The sequence below is a fragment of the Leptonychotes weddellii genome, chromosome 9 (genome assembly GCF_054177405.1).
Source record: "Leptonychotes weddellii isolate Sample4059 chromosome 9, ASM5417740v2, whole genome shotgun sequence".
NCBI lineage: Eukaryota > Metazoa > Chordata > Mammalia > Carnivora > Phocidae > Leptonychotes > Leptonychotes weddellii.
In genome coordinates this window covers 55,868,232-55,888,907 of record NC_138377.1, presented here as the reverse complement: position 1 = coordinate 55,888,907, position 20,676 = coordinate 55,868,232, and the positions used below count along the sequence as shown (strand labels likewise).

General features: G+C 40.9%; 1 protein-coding gene across 7 annotated transcripts in view; it reads right to left on the bottom strand.

Annotated features, from left to right (window-relative positions):
* The window catches only part of SPTSSA (serine palmitoyltransferase small subunit A), a 975,882-nt gene that overhangs the window by 850,374 nt on the left and 104,832 nt on the right, over nt 1-20,676 (bottom strand). For 3 of the 7 annotated variants that reach the window (XR_014148521.1, XR_014148520.1, XR_014148523.1), the window contains exon 2: nt 6,764-6,821. The exons of the other annotated variants lie outside the window; for them this stretch is intronic. The gene's annotated coding sequence lies outside the window, so the exon portion shown is untranslated. The remainder of the gene's footprint in view (nt 1-6,763; nt 6,822-20,676) is intronic. 7 annotated transcript variants of the gene reach the window in all.

The following is a 20,676-nucleotide window of genomic DNA, read 5'->3' as shown; positions in this document are numbered from 1 at the left end:
AATGAGCATAGGAGGAAAAAGAGAGAGAGAGGCAAACCAAGAAACAGACTCCTAATTATAGAAAACAAAGTGATGGTTACCAGTGGGGAGGTGGGTGGGGGGATGGGTTAAACAGGTGATGGGGATTAGGGAGCGCACTTGTGATGAGAACTGGGTGATGTATGGAAGTGTTGAATCACTGTATTGTACACCTAATACTAACGTTACACTGTATGTTGACTGAAATTTAAATTAAAACTTTAAAAAAAAATAAGCAAGGTAAAAAATAAATAAAACACTTACTGAGACTTTGACCACTTCTAGATCTTGTTATCAGGGCTTGGAGCTCTCTAGGAGCCAAAGGAGCACCCACAGATCAGATTCAGATTCCTAGGAAACTCCGGTTTGGATCACTCAAATCTGAAAGGGGATGTGGTATGCCAGACCTCTCCATATCTAAGCACTTTCTAGGAGCACCTTGAACAAGAAACCAAGCTAGTACCATGAAAAATGTGGTAATCAAAGACCACATTTATGTCTTCTACATACATTTAACATGTGTTGACCTTGGGTTAATTACATAACCTCTTTGGCTCTGTTTCCTCATCTGAACAATAGGAGATTTTTACTTCTATATTTACTTTCCCACAACTGCTGAGGTTTTTAAATAATATCTGTAACAAGCTTTTTTAGTTGAAAAGCAGTACACTAACATTAATTATTAAATCAGAAAGGCAATAGGGGCAGATCCTGGCTTTGCCCCTTCATAGATATGTGACACTTAAACAAATTAACTTAAATACCCTGTGCCTCCATTTCATCTTCCAGAAAGCCCGGTTTGGTATGCCAGATTTTAAGCATATGTCACAAATCAGCAATTAAATGCGAAAGTGCCAAACCACCTACCAAGAGAAAATTAATGCACATTTTGTAGCCACCGTGGGGTAAACGTATAGGTATGTTTTTTCTTTTCTTTTTTTTTTTTTTTAAGATTTTATTTATTTATTTGACAGAGAGAGACACAGCGAGAGAGGGAACACAAGCAGGGGGAGTGGGAGAGGGAGAAGCAGGCTCCCCGCAGAGCAGGGAACCTGATGTGGGGCTCGATCCCAGGACCCTGGGATCATGACCAGAGCCGAAGGCAGACGCTTAACGACTGAGCCACCCAGACGCCCGGTATGTTTTTTCATTTAAAATATTAAGTCAAATATGAAATGTTTGATAAAGTATAATCTGCCATGTGGTGACTTAGGGCTCTGGAACCACACTTTTGGATTTATATCCTGACCCCACCTTTGATCATTTTGTGCTCTAGTGTAGAATACCTAACTTCTGGCCTCTATTTCCTCATCTATAAAAGGAAAGTAATGATGTCACCTATTCATAGGGTTGTTGTAAGAATTATATGATCCAATGCACTGAAAACAGTATATAAGAAGATAATAAGCATTAGTAAATGTTAGCCATTATTTTTCATCTTGGTCTTTTTATATCTGCTATATACCTATTATGGTCACCCAGAAAAAGCAGAAGGGATCCCCACCCACAGTTTGATTCCAGCATCAAAACTGATGACACCACAAATACATATCAAGACATAAAAAAAGGCTTATTACTTATATAATTGAGGTCTCTGGGGGAAGGCGGGGTAGGGCTCTCAAGCAGGTCCAAAATTGATTGAGAGAACAAGGAAAGGAAACTATTCTGGGTTTTTTGTGTGGTTGGAGTAGTGAGGAGTCTGATATATGTGTTCCCACGAGGGACAGGTTGCTATCTCCTGCCAGTGCCCATTGGAGAACTCACTTTCTTATCAGCCTTCCAAACGTGAGCCCCAAAGGGAAGAGGGAGGGGTAAGGCTTAAAAGTTATTAGAAGTTAAATATCAAACAATAGGCTCTTCATTATAACATCATATGGGTGCCACACATTTCTTGTTAAGCTTATAGCTAAGCATAAGGAAAATATCTTAGCAGCCACCTTTATTAAGTTTTAATAGTTCTCCAGCTAATACTCCTGGGTTTTTTGTGGATAATTATACTGTCTATAAATAATGAGCATTTTCTATTTTTCCCTTCTAATAATTATACCTCCTATTTATTTTTCTTATCTTAATGCATTGGCTAGAATATACAAAATTAAATAATAATGGTGACAGTGGACATTCTCACCTTGTTCCTGGCTTTAATGGGAATGCCTTTAGTATTTTGCATTAAGAATCATCTTACCTATTGGTTTGAGATTGGTTTTTTCCTACCATATTAAGAAAGTTTCCATCCATTCTCTTAGCTTATTAATAGATGTTATCAGAAATAAATATTAATCTGTATTAAATGCCTTTATGAAATATACCATGATGAATTTACATTTTAACTATTTGTTATCATCTTGAATACAGGATTTTCCATAAATGAATGGAACATTTCTTCATTCAAGTGATTATTATTGGACACAGAATATCAGAAACTTGGACTTTAATCTTAGTTGTATTTTACTCCCCAGATCCAAAATTTAGGACCTTCGTGTAATATTCACAGGGACTAAAATTAAGGATAATTTTTTTCTATGTACCATATTTCAGGTGAGGGGAAAGCTAAAAGGACAACAGACATGTATTTTAAACCCTTATATAATCTACTGTGGGATTCAAATGAAAGTTTCCAATTCTTCATTTCTAATTATTCCAGGACTCACTTGAAAGATGTTCGTTTAGATTTTTATAGCCTACATAAAAGACTTCTAAAAATCTTGCTCCTTCTCACTCCTCAGCTAATTTTATATGCTACCAGCAATTTGCATTATCTCTTTTGTTTAAAATAGAAGAGACCACTCTAGCCAACGTAAATACCATGAATGCAAACCGAGAACTGATACCACTTCCTGAAGGCTGGTTGAAGTCCTTAGTATATGGCAGATTCTTAATCAAAAAGAGTTTGCTAAAGAGCAAAATTCTCCAAAATCCTCAGCCTGGGTATTATGAGGACAGAGATGGAGTGAGGGCTGATAAGAGACTCAGATTTCCAGCAATGGGACACAGAGAATGAATACGAGGCCCAGTGAAGTTGAGTAACTTGACCGAGGTCACAGAGCTAGTAAATGGCGGCACCAGAGTTGGATCACAGAACTTGTTGACTCTAAAATCATATAGGCTTCATGCCGGCCTGAGATTAGAGAACTCAGGGAACATCTATCAAATGCTCATGGTCAGGGACTATTCAACTATTCCTTAAAGCAACACACATACTGTCTTATTTCGGATGTTGTCAGCTGAAAATAGCAAGAAGCCCCAGGTACCAAGGCTTAAGCACAGAAGTCTAAGGTAAGGCAGCTATGGCTCTGGTTCATTGGTGGCTAAACATCATGGGTCTAGCTGGGCTCCTGAAACAGTAGCAAGCACCAAATCCTCACCCAGTAACATCCGAAGCAGGAAAGGACTCTTCTCCCAGTTGTGACGCTTACTAGGCGAGAAAAACTTTCCAAGTCCTCCAGCAGCCATCCCCTTATATCTCACCAGCCACTGGTGGGTTTGATGCCCACTCCTAACCATTCACTGGCAAAGGGGAATTACTACAACTGACTCACACATCATTTTCTCCCTGGAGCTAGCAAGGGCCCCACCATTCCTGGGGCATATGGCCACCCAGTACCTTAGCAAAATGGGGTTCATTGGCAGGAAAGGGGTAGAGTCACTGATGGGCAACTAACAACGCTGCCACATTCACATCACTATCCTCATCCACAGAGGTCCCAGTGGTTTGCCTTTGCCTTCGTTTCCCTGGACTTTGTATCCTGCTGATGTCTGAGATGGGAGTTCTGGGAGTAAACAGAAAAGATGTCCAATCCACTTCTCAACAACCAATGGCAATGAGTCAATTATGTAATGAAGCAACAAGGAAACTAAACAAAGGGACAGGAAAACAATTATAAGCAAAGATGACTTCTTAAAAGAAATTACAATAAAACAAGCAGAACACCAGCTACTGAGGGGTCAAGAGGCTCTAAATCCAAATAAAGAGCTGAATTTCTCACATAAATCGATGCAAGCTCTACACCTGCAGGACAGGCTTGGCAGGAAAACTATAGAGTCCTGCTAGGCATCATATCCAAGACAGAAAGAACGAACATAGGGAAAGCAAGAAAATCATCATCATCATAATAATATTTCATCCATATCATAATTATGTGCAAGGAAATTCAATAGGCACTAAGCATCCACTAACCCCTTCAATACCCCCCAAGCAATATGCTGAGCTATGCAGGAACACCAGGCATGAATCAGACAAGGTTTCTGCCTTCAAGGAGCTTACGATGAATAAATCACACACTTGTAGGAAAATCTGCATTAAACAAATTGGTTTCCTCACTTGACTTTTGGTGAAATTAATTCGGCTAAATGACTTTGGGGGATTGATCTTCAGCAAATCAATCTGTTGCCCATGTGAGCAACTAGTTTTAGAATGTCACAAGTAATATACAATGAATACAAATAAGCTGTTTTGGTTGCTGAGAGGTAGGAGGAAAGAATTTCTAAAGGGACATTTGAATGGGTCTTAAGGAATGAGTAGGAGTGTAACAGACTTAGAGGGGAAGGGAATAGTGTGACACGGCCTGTATTGTGATAGCAAATTCCAGCACTTGAGCAGATCCTCTAGCCATGTTCCCTCGAGTGAACAAAAAAGTATTTTAGGTCCTGCTCGCCTTTCAAAAATGACTGTTTAGTTGGCCAGAAGCAAGCGTCATAACAAAGCCTACCAAATTAAACCAGCCATCTTTTTTTCAGTGGTTCCAACAGACCTCCGTTTGCCCTCCTCTTTGCCATCCTAGGCTTTTCCTATCTGCCACCACCGCCAGCTATGTCAAGAGAACATGAGTGGTGGGCGCCTGGGTGGCTCAGTTGGTTGGGCAACTGCCTTCAGCTCAAGTCATGATTCTGGAGTCCCGGGATCGAGTCCCGCATCAGGCTCCCTGCTCAGCAGGGAGTCTGCTTCTCCCTCTCCCACTCCCCCCTCTTACGCTCTCTCTCTCTCTCACTCTCTCTCTCAAATAAATAAAATCTTTAAAAAATTAAAAAAAAAAAAAAAAAGAGAGAGAACATGAGTGGTGATCACAGGCATTCGAGTATGTTCCTCAGACTATCAGTCCCTACCCAAACCTGTACAAAGGCAATAATACATCGGTAAGGCCTTATAATTCCTTCATTTTCCCAGTTTGAGGAAAGCCCTTCAGGATCCAAGTCTAGGATTCCTCCTCCCAAATTCTTGCGATAGTCATAAAACAATTCTCTCTTAAAGGGAGTATGCCCTTTATACACAAAAACGGCCCACTCTTGAAGTTACTCAAATAAAGTCTGCCCTCTCTGGCCTTTTATCGGAGGAGGGTATCCAGCAACCAAATTCGATAGCCAGATGGCTAAGGTTTCTGAACATCCGGCACTTTGTGGTGTCACTCAAGTGTATCATTTTTTTTTTTCTAAATACTTTTTTTTCTCTTCCTCTGTTTCTCTCCACATTGGAGCCTCCACCCATGAAATTGAAAGATTTCTAGTAGAAATTCCTTTGTTGCATCAGCTTTGGAAATATGGATTACAGTATTCTGTGAAAAACATTTATTACCCTGAACTGTGACTCAGACATTGTTGCATTTCTGGGGTTATAGATTTTCCTTCAGCTAAACTAAGGCTCTAAGTCACAGTGACAGTTGTAATGTGTGTAATACCATAGTACCCGATTCTATTACACACATATTTTTGCTAGAGGTTTACGATGTTAAAAATATTTCTTCTTTTTTCCAATACCTTTCTGTACCTGTTGTGTAAATATATTAGAACCTATAACACCAAAGTCAATTTCCAGATGAAATGTGCATAACAACAGTAGTTTGTCCCTTAAAGAAAAAAAAAAGCGGGGTGGGGGGAGGGGAGTGCTGCATACAAGCTAATGATATTCAAGCACGATATTGAATTGTAAAAAAAGATGAATGAGAGAAAATGTGTATCATTGTGAGGGATGGAGAAGGTTACAGAAAGCTGAGGCCAAGAAAGGATTTATCATGGGTATTGCTGCACGCATTGTGTTGAGAAATCTGCAGACTTATTTGCAAGTGTATTTTATGGGAAAACAGAGCAGTCTACTGAGGAAAGAATTTCTAAAGATTATCTTTTATACAAGATTAAGATAAAACTTAACAAATATGTGAGAGAAATCGCAACTGATTCTCAAGGGAGCGGAACTTCCAATTCATCAGTGGGTCCTGTCAATTCCATAAATGCAGGAAGAGGTCTTTGTTAAAGTGCCATTGGTACCGCAATTTTTCAAGGTAGGTGAGAAAAGGCACACATGAAATATGAAGTGGACCTAATTAGCACACCCTCTTGCAAAGCCTTAATCCGTCAGAATCATGCTAACAAATCCTTCCGCTTTTCTTTAGCAACCAAATTTTATTTAACACTCACAACAGTTCTCCTGGGCATTTTAGCGTATTTCTCTTTCTCCTATAAGAATCCAGTGTGACGAATGCTTTTATAGGGAAAAAAGCTGATGGCAGTCGACTAACTCACCCGAAGCAGAGTTTGAAAAGATAACCAGACCAGAGATATTCAGAAATTCCTCCTATTGACTAAGTTTTAACTTCTTATACTTTTTTTTATCTTCTGCTTAATCAATAATAAAGCAAAATTAATCAAGTTGCACTTGATCTTCCCTTCCATAGCTCCTACAGTCATGTGGAAGTGGTAAATGATAAAATGACCTCAAGGAGACAGAATGAGAAGAACTGACAGACAGACTTACCCAGTCAGCTCTGTATTCCTCAGCACATGATAACGTTCACCTCAGAGTTTGTTCTCCTCTGCAAAAGAAAGAATAATTGTGATTTGTCCAATTTCAGCTCACTCGGTAATTACTAAAAGAAAACTTTGAGAACATATGGGCTTTCATTTTTTTGTGGTGTTTGTTTCTGTCCTGTTTCATTTGTAAATCCAGAATTCCGTAAAAAGAAAAATATTACAATTCCCGTGGTATGTATCAAGTACCATAAAAATATGTATGTCCTTTGATCTAGTAATTCTACTTAGGTGAATCCTGCCAAGAAAATTATCTAACATGCAAAAATATTTTACATGCAAAAGTATTTTATATGGAAATATATTTTCTATTTCCAATACAGAAGGAGGAAATACTCTCTTAATTACCTACTCAATAACTACATTCCTCCTCTTCTTTCTTTGATAATTCCCTTAATAATGGGTTTGAGTAGAATTGGTACATCCCAGAGATAAATCATGGAAATGATTAGTCCAAGAACAGGTATGAGACCTAGTTCTGTTCAAGGAGTTGTACCAGAAAGCCTCCTTAGAGGGATTCCCAAAATAGAATTACTTAGTCAAAGGGTATAAATATTTTTAAAGCTCTTAGTATTTGGCAAAGTTTTCCTCTCTTCCTCCCCCTCCAAAAAAAAAAGTACATTTTTTTTTTAATTCCTATTCTCCCTGCCCCCTTGCTTCCTGCTTTGAATTCAACCGCGTAGAAACGTGAAGTCTGGAATTGTGGCAGCCGTCTTGAAACTATTATGGAAGGGCCTGTGAATCACAGATATTGGCCTGTCACCCTGATCAACTCTGGAGCCATCTGCTTTCAGACAGCGCTTCAGAAGTATTCTAACTGAAATACACCAGTGCAATAAAATATTACAGTTTTTCAAAATGATGCTTATGAATTTTTTTGACATGATGAAAAAGCTTATGATAGAACATTAAGTAAAAGACTGGCAGGTTACAAATCTGAATTTAGAATGTAATATCAGCCATGTGCAAATATGTATAGGAAAAAATGGGAAACGGACAACACAAAATGTTATGAATATTTGCCTCTAGATGATGGGATCATAAGCCATTTGTCCCTCTGCTTCTTTGTGTTTTTCTCTATTTTCCAAAATCTATATAATCAGTTTGTATTACTTTTACTATCAGAAGAAAAAAAGATAAACAATAAAGACTCTTATGAGATCAGAGAGTTAAACTAAGATATTATATACAAACTCAAAAATAGTACCGGGGTAAATATGACCAAGTATCATTTTCTAGCCTAAGAGCCATGAATTCTGATCATCTCCAAGGCCCTCACTTATCTTTGTAGCCAGAGGGGGGAAAAATTGTTGCATTAAGTACTGCCTCTGATCACTAGATTATCTAATCTCACCAGTAACAAAATAATCACAACTTTTTCTTTTAAAGAATAATAAATTTTATTTTATTATTTTTACAAAAGCAATATTTGCTCTTTGTGGGGAAAGAAAAAAAAACTTCAAGCAAAACAGAATACATTCTAGAAGTAAAAGCTCCCCACCACACACCAGCCTTTGGAAGTAAACACTATCAGTGTATCAGTGTGCATTTTCCCATTCTGCTAGGGCACGTACAAACTTTGAAGAAAAAAAAAAAAAACACAAACTCTAACTATGTAAGTTCTTACAAAAGTTGCCCTTTATCCCCCCTTGGCAATATATTGTGGACATTTTTCTATGTCTGTATATATAAGATTACTTCATTCCTTGTAATAGCAGCGTGGTGTTCTATTGAACAAGATTACCACAATTTATTTAATGGACATTATGGTTGTTTAGAATTTCTATTACTGAGTTTGAAGGGACTATCAATAATATTCTTCATTTTCCTATTGGATTTCAGAATAATTAAAAGACGAAGACACAGGATTCAGATATAGAAATCAAATGTCACTTCCATTACCGATTTAAGCAGGTTCTAGAGAACATGGCTTAAGTGTGAGAGCCAAATGAGTTTGCTAGTAAGATCCCTACCACCACCATCAGAATGTAACCCCAAAACCACAGGTTACCCCAAAGGTCGGAGGTATGATCAAGAGCTGATAAGAGCACAACTTCATGCAGGCAAATCCAATCAAGGAGAGGGGGAGGAAGGGGCCAAACAGAAAGTTCTCAGCCCTTTGTTCCAAACACACAAATAAAAACAGTTTCTCCTCCCCAGGGTTAAGGTAAGTGAGGAGATGGGGCAAAAGGACAAGAACATTAGTCTGGTGGAGTTCCCCCCACACGCAAACATGAAGCCCAGAGAAAGGATGCCTCTGCCCTCACTTGTCCCAACAAGTGAATTTCCTTGTACAAATAAGCTTGTGCTATTATTTGAATACCACTGTAGGACAAACTCCTAGATTGCTAGATCAAAAGTCTATTTAAAATCTCAAAAGGTATTTCAAAATTCCCTTCAAAAAAGTGGTATTGGTAGGAGTTAGTTGGACAGTTAGGTAGTCAGGGGCCAGGGTCCAACAAGAAAATAGGGAGTCAGGACAGCTTAGACAAAACAGCTCTAACATCCTGTTTTGCAGCTTAGACAGGACTACACTAGCATTCTGTTTTGCAGCCTTTGCAGAAATGACTTCTGCAGAATGTCCTAAAGTAAGACAATTAATCACAAAGCATTTGTCCCTATCATGGGCAAGGAGCAGTTAAGACATCAGCCCCCAGATGTCAGCACAAAAGATCTTCAGCACACTGACATTAACCTAATAGGTAGACAGATTTGTGACCAAAGCCCTGATTGGCATGACTCAGCACACCCTAGTTGCTTAAGATAGTTCCACAAAAGAGCTCATAAAAACCCCTAAACTTAGAAACTCCAAGGGCACCCCTCTAGGGTCCCCTCCCTCTCCAGGAGCTTTATACTATCACTCAATAAAACTTTGCTTTGCTGCCCACAACTCTTCATCTGGTCTCCCTCTTCATTCTTCGAAGCGGCGCAACCAAGAACCACAGGCGCTAAAGGCAGAGAAGTCCTGCAATAGTATCAATTTATACTCCCACCAAAAGAGGATAAGAATGCTCCTTTTGCCCCTTCTAGCCAACTACCCACAATATTTTTCATCTTTATCAATCCGTTATACAACAATCTGTTGTCTTAGACTACCAATGAAGTTGAGCACTTTTTCATAAATTTCCTGGGCATTTATATCTCTTCTTCCATGCCTGCCTATTCAGGAACATGAACTTGTTTTTCCAGCAGTGATATCCCATTGGTTTTCACCTTCCATCCTCTCTTGCCAAGTCCTCTAGCAAACAACTGTACAGATTTATGAGACGTCCAGATGGGGTTAGAGGTGGCACCTCCGGGAATGAACTCAGGTTTTCCTGGAAATATAAGCCAAGCAAACATGTTCCTTCGGCTTTTATAAAACCACATCCCAGCGAAATTATTTAACCAGTCTGTACACAACTACAGTATTAAATGCCCAAGTACCATCAGGGGTCAAGAGGTCAAACTTGAAGTCTAGCTCTGCCATTTAATAAACTTGGTTATCTGGGGCAATCCACTAAATCTCTAAATTCCAGTGGCTTCTTCCAGCACATGAGAGTAGAATGAGATGAACCAGATAGGAAGTTTTCAAGATTTCTTTTTAGCAGCAGAACTGTTATGTGAGTTCAAAATATAAAAGAGAAAAAGTGACTCTGTTTGAAGCCAAGATGGAAGACCCTAAGCCTCAGCTAAACGGCATCCAGCTTGTCCCCCCAGTGGACCCTGATGTACTCCTCAGAGAATTCTTAGAACCCCATCAGGCCCAGTTTGAAAACCACTGGGCTTAGAACTATCAAGTACCTCCCAGCACGACTCCAGACAGTCAGGATTTAAATGAAGGACAATTCTGGGGCGCCTGGGTGGCTCAGTCATTAAGCGTCTGCCTTTGGCTCAGGTCATGATCCCAGGGTCCTGGGATCAAGCCCCGCATCGGGCTCCCTGCTTGGCGGGAAGCCTGCTTCTCCCTCTCCCACTCCCCCTGCTCGTGTTCCCTCTCTCGCTGTCTCTCTCTGTCAAATAAATAAATAAAATCTTAAAAAAAAAAATGAAGGACAATTCTGACTCACTCTAGTATATAATCAAGTACTGATGCATTTCCTAAGGGCCGGTTTTATTTTCAGGTGCTTCTAAATTTGAAGGTAACTTAGTAAAAGAAAAACTGACACAAATAGCATTACCATCTGTAACAGAATGACTAGGTTGGAATGGACTCTAGGAACTCTTGCACACTTAAAATACCTAGATTTGGAAATATCTAATATTAGTGTTTTATAAGATTACCTTATGGGGACCACAGGATCAAGCCTTGCCCTAAAGGTAAGGGTGGGGTTTCCCCTTGATGGGACTCATGACTTATATTACTGATTGGCTTAAGAAGACATCAACACAACAGCAGAAAACAGGCTTTAGGAAGAAGCCTTAAGAGGGGTGAGGAAAGAGTGTCCTCAGACTGGCTGCATAATTTGTGGAGCTCAGGCCAAAATGAAAATGTGGAGCCCCTTGTTCAGTAATTACTAAGAACTTCAAGATGGCAATGGCAGAGCATTAACCTATGTGTAAAATGATTATTTTTTTAAGATTTTGATTTTTTAATTTTTTTTAAGATTTTATTTATTTATTTGACAGAGACACAGCGAGAGAGGGAACACAAGCAGGGGCAGAGGGAGAGGGAGAAGCAGACTCCCTGCCGAGCAGGGAGCCCGATGCAGGGCTCGATCCCAGGACCCTGGGACCATGACCCGAGCTAAAGGCAGTTGCTTAACCGACTGAGCCACCCAGGCGCCCCAAGATTTTATTTATTTGAGAGAGCACGTATGCACGTGCAAGTTGGGTAGGGGGGGCAAGAGCAGAGGGAGAAGGAGGGAATCTCAGCAGACTCCGCGCTGAGCGCAGAGCCCAATGCAGGGCTCCATCTCAGGACCAGGAGATCATGACCTGAGCCGAAATCAAGAGTCAGTCACCCAACCGACTGAACCACCCAGGCATCCCTATGTGTAAGATGATTCTAAGGGCGGAACCTTCTGCAACTGTACAGATGGCCCGTCTGCCAGTAAAGCTGGGCTACCACCACCCCGAGGTCTAATAGTGAGTTTGGCCCAGACTCTGAGGAATAGTGATGCCTGAGGCATGTGTGGTGGGAGCATGAATAAGAGGAAGCTAAGTTGACCCTCAGAAGAGCCTGGGAGCAAGGCACTGAACTGTAGGAAACCTGGCTCCTGACCTGCTGAGGAGTTAAGTAAACTGTTCTCTGCATGTCGTCACTGCCTTGGCATTATCCAGGAGCCTTCAGGGAATCTCCTTAAAACAGTCTCCACTTACGCTTTGGACTTTTGGAAAAGAGCTTCACAGAACTCCGATGGAAGAGCCCAGCTTCCTCTGCAGGGGACACATGGGGGGTCACAGAAGGGGACAGCTGTGCCTAGCAGGAGAGGGTGAGCACAGGTAAATAAGCATGAGACGATGTGAGAAGGGCCAGGAGAGCACCGCACCACAGGCCGTGCAAACGCCGATAAGAGAGGGATGGTTTCCTGGGAGGGCATCAGAGAAAACCCTCAACCTGAGGAGAGAGCGTGAGAACGACCCTGCAGGAAAGCACGGGTGTTGGCCAGTGGGCAACAGCACCACAAGCAAAGGAAGTTGTCACAGACCAACACGCTCTGCCGCAGCCTTGGCTTTCGGGTACTTCAGAACGACCCACAGAAGTTGTCCTAGCCTTCCTTTGACATAGGATGTGCTTTGTCACGGTCTCGGGGAAATCACTCACTGACCAACTGATGGGGAATTAATGAAACAGTGTGCTTTTAGACTTCTTTGTAAAGATATTTTTCAGAATTTGTGTCAGATAACTGCCGGGCCCCAAGAATGACCCGCTCACAAGGCTACTGATGGCAAATGACTTCATGCTCGGCGGGCCTGAAGCGATTCAGTCGGCGCTATTTTTGCTGAGCTCCCAAAATTTCACAAAAGACTTAAATAAATAAATTAATAAGTGTGTGGTGTGTGTTCAGTGGATAAACGCTGCAGGCAACGAAAGCAGGTGAAGCATTCGCAGCAGAGCGATGCCCACATCTCTAATGTCACCTATATCTTTGCCTTTTGTCCCTGAGTCTGTCTCAGTGGTTTCCGTTTTTACCCATAAGAAGCCAGACATCTGTTTGAGTGGCCCCAAGAAGAATAAACACACACACACACACACACACAAATGAAGTGAGCAACACAGACCTGCCTAATGCTTCGCTGGGGACAGCCAAGAAGGAGGGCTGAGCCGCTCACCCCAGCACAAACAACTCGGCACTTTCATTTCTCACGGTCTTTCTTCTGCTTTGGCGGCTCTGGGAGTTTCTCTTGCTCCCTTTCCACCCAGGTCCCAGGTTCCTGGCTCCTCTCATCTCCCAACACCACCCCCCAACTTTCAATTCCTTACCCTCTTATCACACTGAGCAATTCCAATTGGGTCTCATCGCTTATTCCAAATTAACTTGGCTAGACTCGTCAGAGGATCCACATTTCTTAGAAGCTGGACTGATGATCACTTTTGTCCTTGGGGTCTCCTTCCTTATCCCAAATGTCTTATCAGTGTATTTACCCAAACAAGTAAACATTGTGCATTCCCAGGAGGAATTCCGGTGAATGCAGGGATCTCCTTACAGAAGAATAGAAATGGTTCTTTAGGGAGGTTGGAGTGAGGCATACTCCCTTGGGTTTATACAGAAGGGTTTCTCCTCTATTTACAGAGAGTTAGCAGGACTATTGCCAGGCAAAGTTTTGCCCACGACTACGGCTTCAAGAAAATCCAGCCAGGCCTGTAAGAAGTTAGAGTCGCTGCATTTGCAAGATTAGGTTGTGTCTCTGCTTTGAGGTCTCAAAGGAGGAAGGTGGAATAAGCAAACTGAGCTTTCTGGAGTGTAGGCCCACTTTGTAACGTCTGGGGCAGCGGAGGAGGAGTCTTCTTGGCAGACAAGCACATCTTTTTTTTTAGATTTTATTTATTTATTTATTTGACAGAGAGAGACACAGCGAGAGAAGGAACACAAGCAGGGGGAGTGGAAGAGGGAGAAGCAGGCTTCCTGCGGAGCAGGGAGCCCGATGCGGGGCTCGATCCCAGGACCCTGGGATCATGACCTGAGCCGAACGAAGGCAGATGCCTAATGACTGAGCCACCCAGGCGCCCCAGCAAGCACATCTTTTTTAAAAGCATTTCCTGTTCCTAAAACATTTCCTTCATCAAGTCCCTCCCACCTAGCCATTGCCATTGGCTTCCCATTAGCCTGCAGTCGAAAGACCAGAATTCAGGCCCTCCACCGTTTGACCTAACCTTATCTCTGACCCCTCCCCAAAAGGACCCTCTGCTTCTGCCATCTGACCGAGCATCCTTCTCCAGTGGGTGGATACTTCTCTACTCTCTTGCTTCTCTTCCAAAAATGCTTTCTCACCATCCAAAGTCTCATCCATCTGCTAGGTACATGTATCTTTTCTTATTTGACTTTACTTGACTTTTTTTTTATCCTTATTTGTGTGCAATGAATATGTATTGCTTATGTTACTTTTAAAGTTACTTTAATTTTTTAAAAACATTTAGCTCAATTTTCAAAAAAAAGTTTAAATTTTCCTTTCACCATAATTATCCCAATTGGGAGAAACATTAATAATAATAATAATAGCTAGCATTTATTAATACCTACAATGAGCCCACCTCTGTGCTAAGCGTTTATTTATAAATACATCATCTCATTGACTCTCCACAGCTACCCTATGAATAGATGTTCCCAATGTACAGATTAGAAAACTGAGGCTCTACAAGGTAATGTTATATAACTTACATGGGTCTCCCTGCTGCATATGTCAGAGCTGGAGTGTGAACCCAGCTGATCCCCCAGTCTCTGCCCTTAACAACCACTTGCCCTGAGCTGGTCCAAAAGCCAAGAGCCACGGACTGCCTTTGTATTGTAAATAATTGCATACTTGTCACTACTCCTACACTGTAACTTCCTTGAAAGCATTTTGGAGTTTTTCCAAGTGTCTAGCACAAAATTCTACACATAATAAATATATTTAATTTTCCAAACAAGAAAATGAAGACCCAGAGAGATTAAGCAACTTGCCAAAGTCCCAGAGCCATTCTGACAGAGCTGGGATTAGAAACCAGCACGTCCTGAGTCAGCCCTGGTAACTTTCCACTACACACACTGTCAGTGTTTAATATATATTTACTGAATGGACTTATTTCTGGGGTTCTCTTCATCTGATCTCCTTCTGGCCATATGATTTGGTCATAATTGCAAATTAGTTTGAATATTGATAATTATTGGAAACCTAAATTATGATTTAATAACTCAGTTTTTCAAGTAGGTTAAGTTGGCTAAATAAGAGTCAGTGCCTAATACAATAGAATTCTCTGCCAATGTTCATTTTATTTAATGGAAAATAATTTTAAAGCACTGCAAAAAATAGTGTCTATATCAGTAGTGGTAAAAGGTGCTGCATGACAGATGTGCTTATTTAAACTGAATATCTGATTTTATTACAAGACACATGCTTCAAGAGAACCATCAAAGAATACCTAAATTGAAAATACTTTATATATATGTATGTATTCTATGACTGATATTGTTGAAAAGCTGTATTTTTTTAGGTTATCCACACCCAGAAAAAAAAAAATACCGAATTGAATAATTCTGTTTGCCTCAGAAACCAGGGTCTAACCCCTTTACCACAAGCAGCTGGACACCCTAACTCTGACCTGTGCCCAACCAAACCTTAGACATAGGTAACCAAGGTTACCAGAATTACATAGAAAGTCCCCTTGAGGGCATATATATGTAAGTGAATAAAGAGAAAACTTTCTGATCTTTAAAAAAAATTACGAAGTAGGGCGCCTGGGTGGCTCAGTTGGTTGAGCGACTGCCTTCGGCTCAGGTCATGATCCCAGAGTCCTGGGATCGAGTCCCGCATCGGGCTCCCTGCTCTGCGGGGAGCCTGCTTCTCCCTCTCCCACTCCCCCTGCTTGTGTTCCCTCTCTCGCTGTGTCTCTCTCTGTCAAATAAATAAAATCTTTAAAAAAAAAAAAATTACAAAGTAATACATGTTCATTATTTTGAAAATTAGTGAAGTGAAACAAAATCAGCCACAATCCCATTACCAAGCGATAATCATCATAAACATGTTTATGTTTCTCCTTCCAGACTTTCCTCTATGTACATAAATGTATTTTTTTCACACACAAAAAATGGGATTATACTTTAACACAGTTTTATAAACTGCCTTTTTCCTTAACATATGGTTAATATCTTCTTACAACAGTAGGTTTGCATTTAATGTCCACACCATATACCATTGTCCATCTGCACCACAATGTGAAGTAGGTATAGACACTTGACTACACAACATAGGAGTAAGATGGCCTATCTGGAGGCTTTGGGTTGAGGTACTGGGGGGAGACATTGTAACAGATGCTCTTGTTGCCCCACTTTTTTAGGGCCCACTTCTCTTCTACAGCTGCCGGGCACATCTCTTCTATATAATTCTTCAGAGGGTCCCAACTGGGATTGAACTCCAGTTACCCAGAGCTGACTATAGGTTTAGCCCCTTAACAGAATGTATTCTTGTTAATCTCTCTCCCATAAGGAGAACAGATGGTACCACAAATTACCACCCCATCAAGTTACCTGTAAATTTATTCAGCATCCACCTTGGATGGCAAGGGATCCATCTCTCTGTGGTCTCCATCCCTCTTCTCTTCCCAGTTGGATCCTCTCAAGTTCTCCCACCTCTCTGCTCTGCCCCCAGGGCCCCAGCTCCAACTTAATGAAAACTAAAGCAATGAGCTGAGCTCCTGACTCCTTCCAGGCAAGGAGCATCAGGTCCTGAGGAAGCTTTAGATCTTTTATACTCATTACTAGATATTCTTCAGAATAGAATATCTACAAAGCAAACAGACCCTTCCTTCCCTTGTTAATATTGGCCACATCCAAAAGCACTGCATTTCCCATACATCAATTCCAATCCTTGCCTTACTGATTTCCTGAGTGCTCTCTTAGCTTAGTATTTCTCACTTTTTAAGAATTTAAGAAATGAGGCTGCATATGCAACAATATCCACAAAATTGTGGGGGGGTTTTATGCTGGTTATATTTTTCAACTAATTATTATAACAAACACATCACTACTAAAATAAAAAATGTTTAAGGGGCACCTAGGTGGCTCAGTCAGTTGAGCTTCTGCCTTGGGTTCAGGTCATGATCCCAGGGTCCTAGGATCGAGTCCTGCTTCGGGCTCCCTGCTCTGCAAGGAGTCTGCTTCTTCCTCTCCCTCTGCCCCTCCCTCCATTCATGCTCTCAATCTCTCTCTCTCAAATAAATAAAATCTTAATAAATAAATAAATAAAGTTTATGCATGTACCACATGAAATCATCCCAGTGGTACACATACCACAATTTGGAAAACACTATATTGAGTAAATAAAAACCACAGACTCAACATTTTAAGTCTCTGCTGTTTACTAAAATCTGTAGGCAAGAAGAAAGAAGAATACCCACACTTCAGTGTTTCAGCTCCCCACTCTTCTCGGTAGCTGCAAACAACACGCTATTACACATCTTTATGTGGAACAAATATGCAGAACTAGCTTAGTGACCTGAATAAGCCATATAAAGGGTCTTTTCCAAGAACTGTTTTTCTTCCCAGTCGAGTGAGAGTCTCTCAGATCCGGGGGACCTGTGGAGAGAGGCTTCTCAGGGCCAAGGGGAGTGGGTACTTCCAGCATGAGGGGAAGCAGGGCAGCATTATTCCTTGTCGCAGCATTATTCCAACAAAAGTTCTGTATTCTACCCTTCCTTCATCTTGCCAATGATCTCATCCCTACCCGGAAAAGGGAAGAAGATGGGCCAAGAAAGGAAAAGGAAGGGATAAGAGAATCCTGTCTTGCCCCTTCTGAACTACGGGCTCTCAATCAGTCCCCATGACTTGTTGCCTTTTGGTGTGCAGAACAGAAAATGCTGCCAACACACAGACGAAACCCAGTGGCAGCCTTGGGGAGAGAGGACCCAACTCCCCTCTGATGACTGACACGGCATAGACAGCAAGTAGGTATCTGGGTAGCAATGGCCTCCTGGGCTGCCCTGCCTGATTAGTACAACAACCTGCTGCCACCCAGGGCCTCTGCTGACAGTGTCCAGAGGTACCATCTTACCCCCACGTCTAGCAATCATGTTTCTCCTGCACTTCCAAAAGAATTAGCTAGACGGGAAACAAAGTGAATTTTATACCTATCAAGTATGTAAAGGCACCTCAAATTCTGTGGGATATTTTTATGATTATAAATGTAGTAGATGCTTCATGAGGAAATTTAATCTTTTTAATATTTTCATTTATTTATTTGACAGACAGAGAGCACACACAAGCAGGGGGAGCGGCAGGCAGGGGGAGAGGGAGAACCCAGAGCAGGACTCGATCCAGGATCCTGGAATCATGACCTGAGCCGAAGGCAGACACTTAACCGACTGAGCCACCCAGGCACTCCAGAAATTTAATTTTTTTAATGTTAGGTTTTTTAAATCTGATAGGTATAAAAGAGCAAGGAAAAAAATCATCCCCAAAGGTAATATCACTTTTTGCTATTTTAGCATTCTCTCCAGTTTTTTTCTGTGCATTTTCACATCCTCAAAGATTGAACCGTATGTTCAATTTTTATCAATATTTTAGTGGAAATATTTAATACTCTTATGGCTAAAGTATGATGTGTTTATTAGAAAGAACATAACAAAAATAAAGAAAAAGAAAAATAACCATTCATGAGCCCACCACCCTGAGACAATAGCATTAATATTTTTATTATTTTAGGTATAGTTTTTTTTTCAATCCTGACTCATTTACTTAACTTTCTACATAAGCATCAAATTTTATGCAAACATCATTTGTTTGTGGGGAGGTCATAATAACTTTTTTTAAGGTAGGCTTATTGAAATATACTTTCTATACAGTAAAATTCACTATTTTTAGGTGCACAGTACCACGGGCTTTGACAAATATATAGACTGCCACCAAAATTGAGATGTTTTCATTAGCATTTTCATCACCCCAAAAAGTTCCCTCATGCCCTTTGTCTGGAAGTAAACATCATTTTGAATAGCTTATATTCTTATGTCTACAAAAACCTGCGCATAGGTTCTCAGTCAGTAGAGCATGCAACTCTTGATCTGAGGGTTGTAAGTTTGAGTGCCATGTTGGGTGTAGAGATTACTTAAAAAATAAAAATTTAAAAAAAAAAACCTGTACATAAGTATTTATATCAGCTTTATTCATAATTCCCCAACATTGGAAACAACCAAGATATCCTTCAATGGGTAAATGGATAAACAAACTGTGGCACATCTATTCAATGGGATATTATTCAGCAATAAAAAGACATGAGTCATCAGGGCACAAAATAACATGGAGAAAGAAGCATACTAAGTGAAAGAAGTCAGGCTGAAAATCATGATTCTGATATATAGCATTCTGGAAAAGGCAACATTTCGGGGCACCTGGGTGGCTCAGTCGGTTAAGCGACTGCCTTCGGCTCAGGTCATGATCCCAGGGTCCTGGGATCGAGCCCCACAACAAGCTTCCTCCTCAGTGGGGAGTCTGCTTCTCTCCCACCCTCACCCTCTCCCTCTGCCCCTGCCCATGCTCTCTTTCTCTCTCTCTCAAATAAATAAAAAATTTTTTTTAAATGGAAAAGGCAATACTTAGAGACAATAAAAAAATCAGTTGTTGCCAGGGATTGGGAGAAGGAGGGGAGCAGTAAATAGGTAGATCAGGGTGACTTTTAGAGCAGTGAAAGTATTCTGTATGATACCATAATGCTGGGATACATGATATTAAGCATTTGGCAAAACCCAAAGAACTGCACAAGACAAAGAGTGAACCCTAATGTCAACTACAGACTTCAGCTAATAATAATATATTAACATTGGCTCATCAGTTATAACAAATGAACCACACCAATGCAAGATGCTAATAATACGAGAAACTGTTGTTGGTATAGAGGGAATATATGGAAACTTTCTGTACTTTTGTTTAATTTTCCTATAAATCTAAAACTGCCCTAAGAAATATAATACGTTCGTATTATATATATTATATTATATTATATTATATATGCAAATCAATTATATATAAGTGAACAAGTGAACCTCTCCCTACAAAAAAGAATCACTCTCTGAAAGACTTTCTATCAGCTTGAAATAGTCCTCCGTATAAGGTAAGAGCTCAATAATAAACAAGAGAGACTAAGAAAGCAAGAGAAAGAAAAAGAGAGAGGCAGGCACAGAGAGGCATTTTATTCTATTAGATTCAAAACACAAGGAGGAAAGACAGGGGAAAGGGTTGGGCAAAGATTGGAAATAGAAATATAAGATATAGAAAAATAGAATATAGAAAAGGATTGGGCAAAGATCGGATAACGAAGAAGAGAAGAGGGTAAAGGAGGGAGAACGTCAAGAGCCGCAAACTCAGGGCAGGAGAGATTTCTCAGGACTAGGCATCTCTTCATCTGATGACGGTGCTCTGGTACAAGGCCGGAGCCCAGAGCAGGGAGGGACTCAGGAGGTGGTGGCCCAGGGCCCACGGCCCAGGTAGTGGGCAGCAGTATGTGGGCGGTCATGCCCTTCTTGCAGGCCTCAAGGATGATCTTGAAGGGTCAAGCAGGGGCCTAAGCTATGTCTCTAACAAGTTCCAGTGTCAACCAACTAGACCCCAAGACCTGACCTTTACTGCCCGCCTGCTTGTACTCACTAACCTTTGTCTTATATTTTTCCTTAAGCTCTTATTTCTGGTTAACCTCTTAACTCAGACAAATGAAACCCAAAACCACCCCTCAGGTGACGGCGAGTACCCTGAC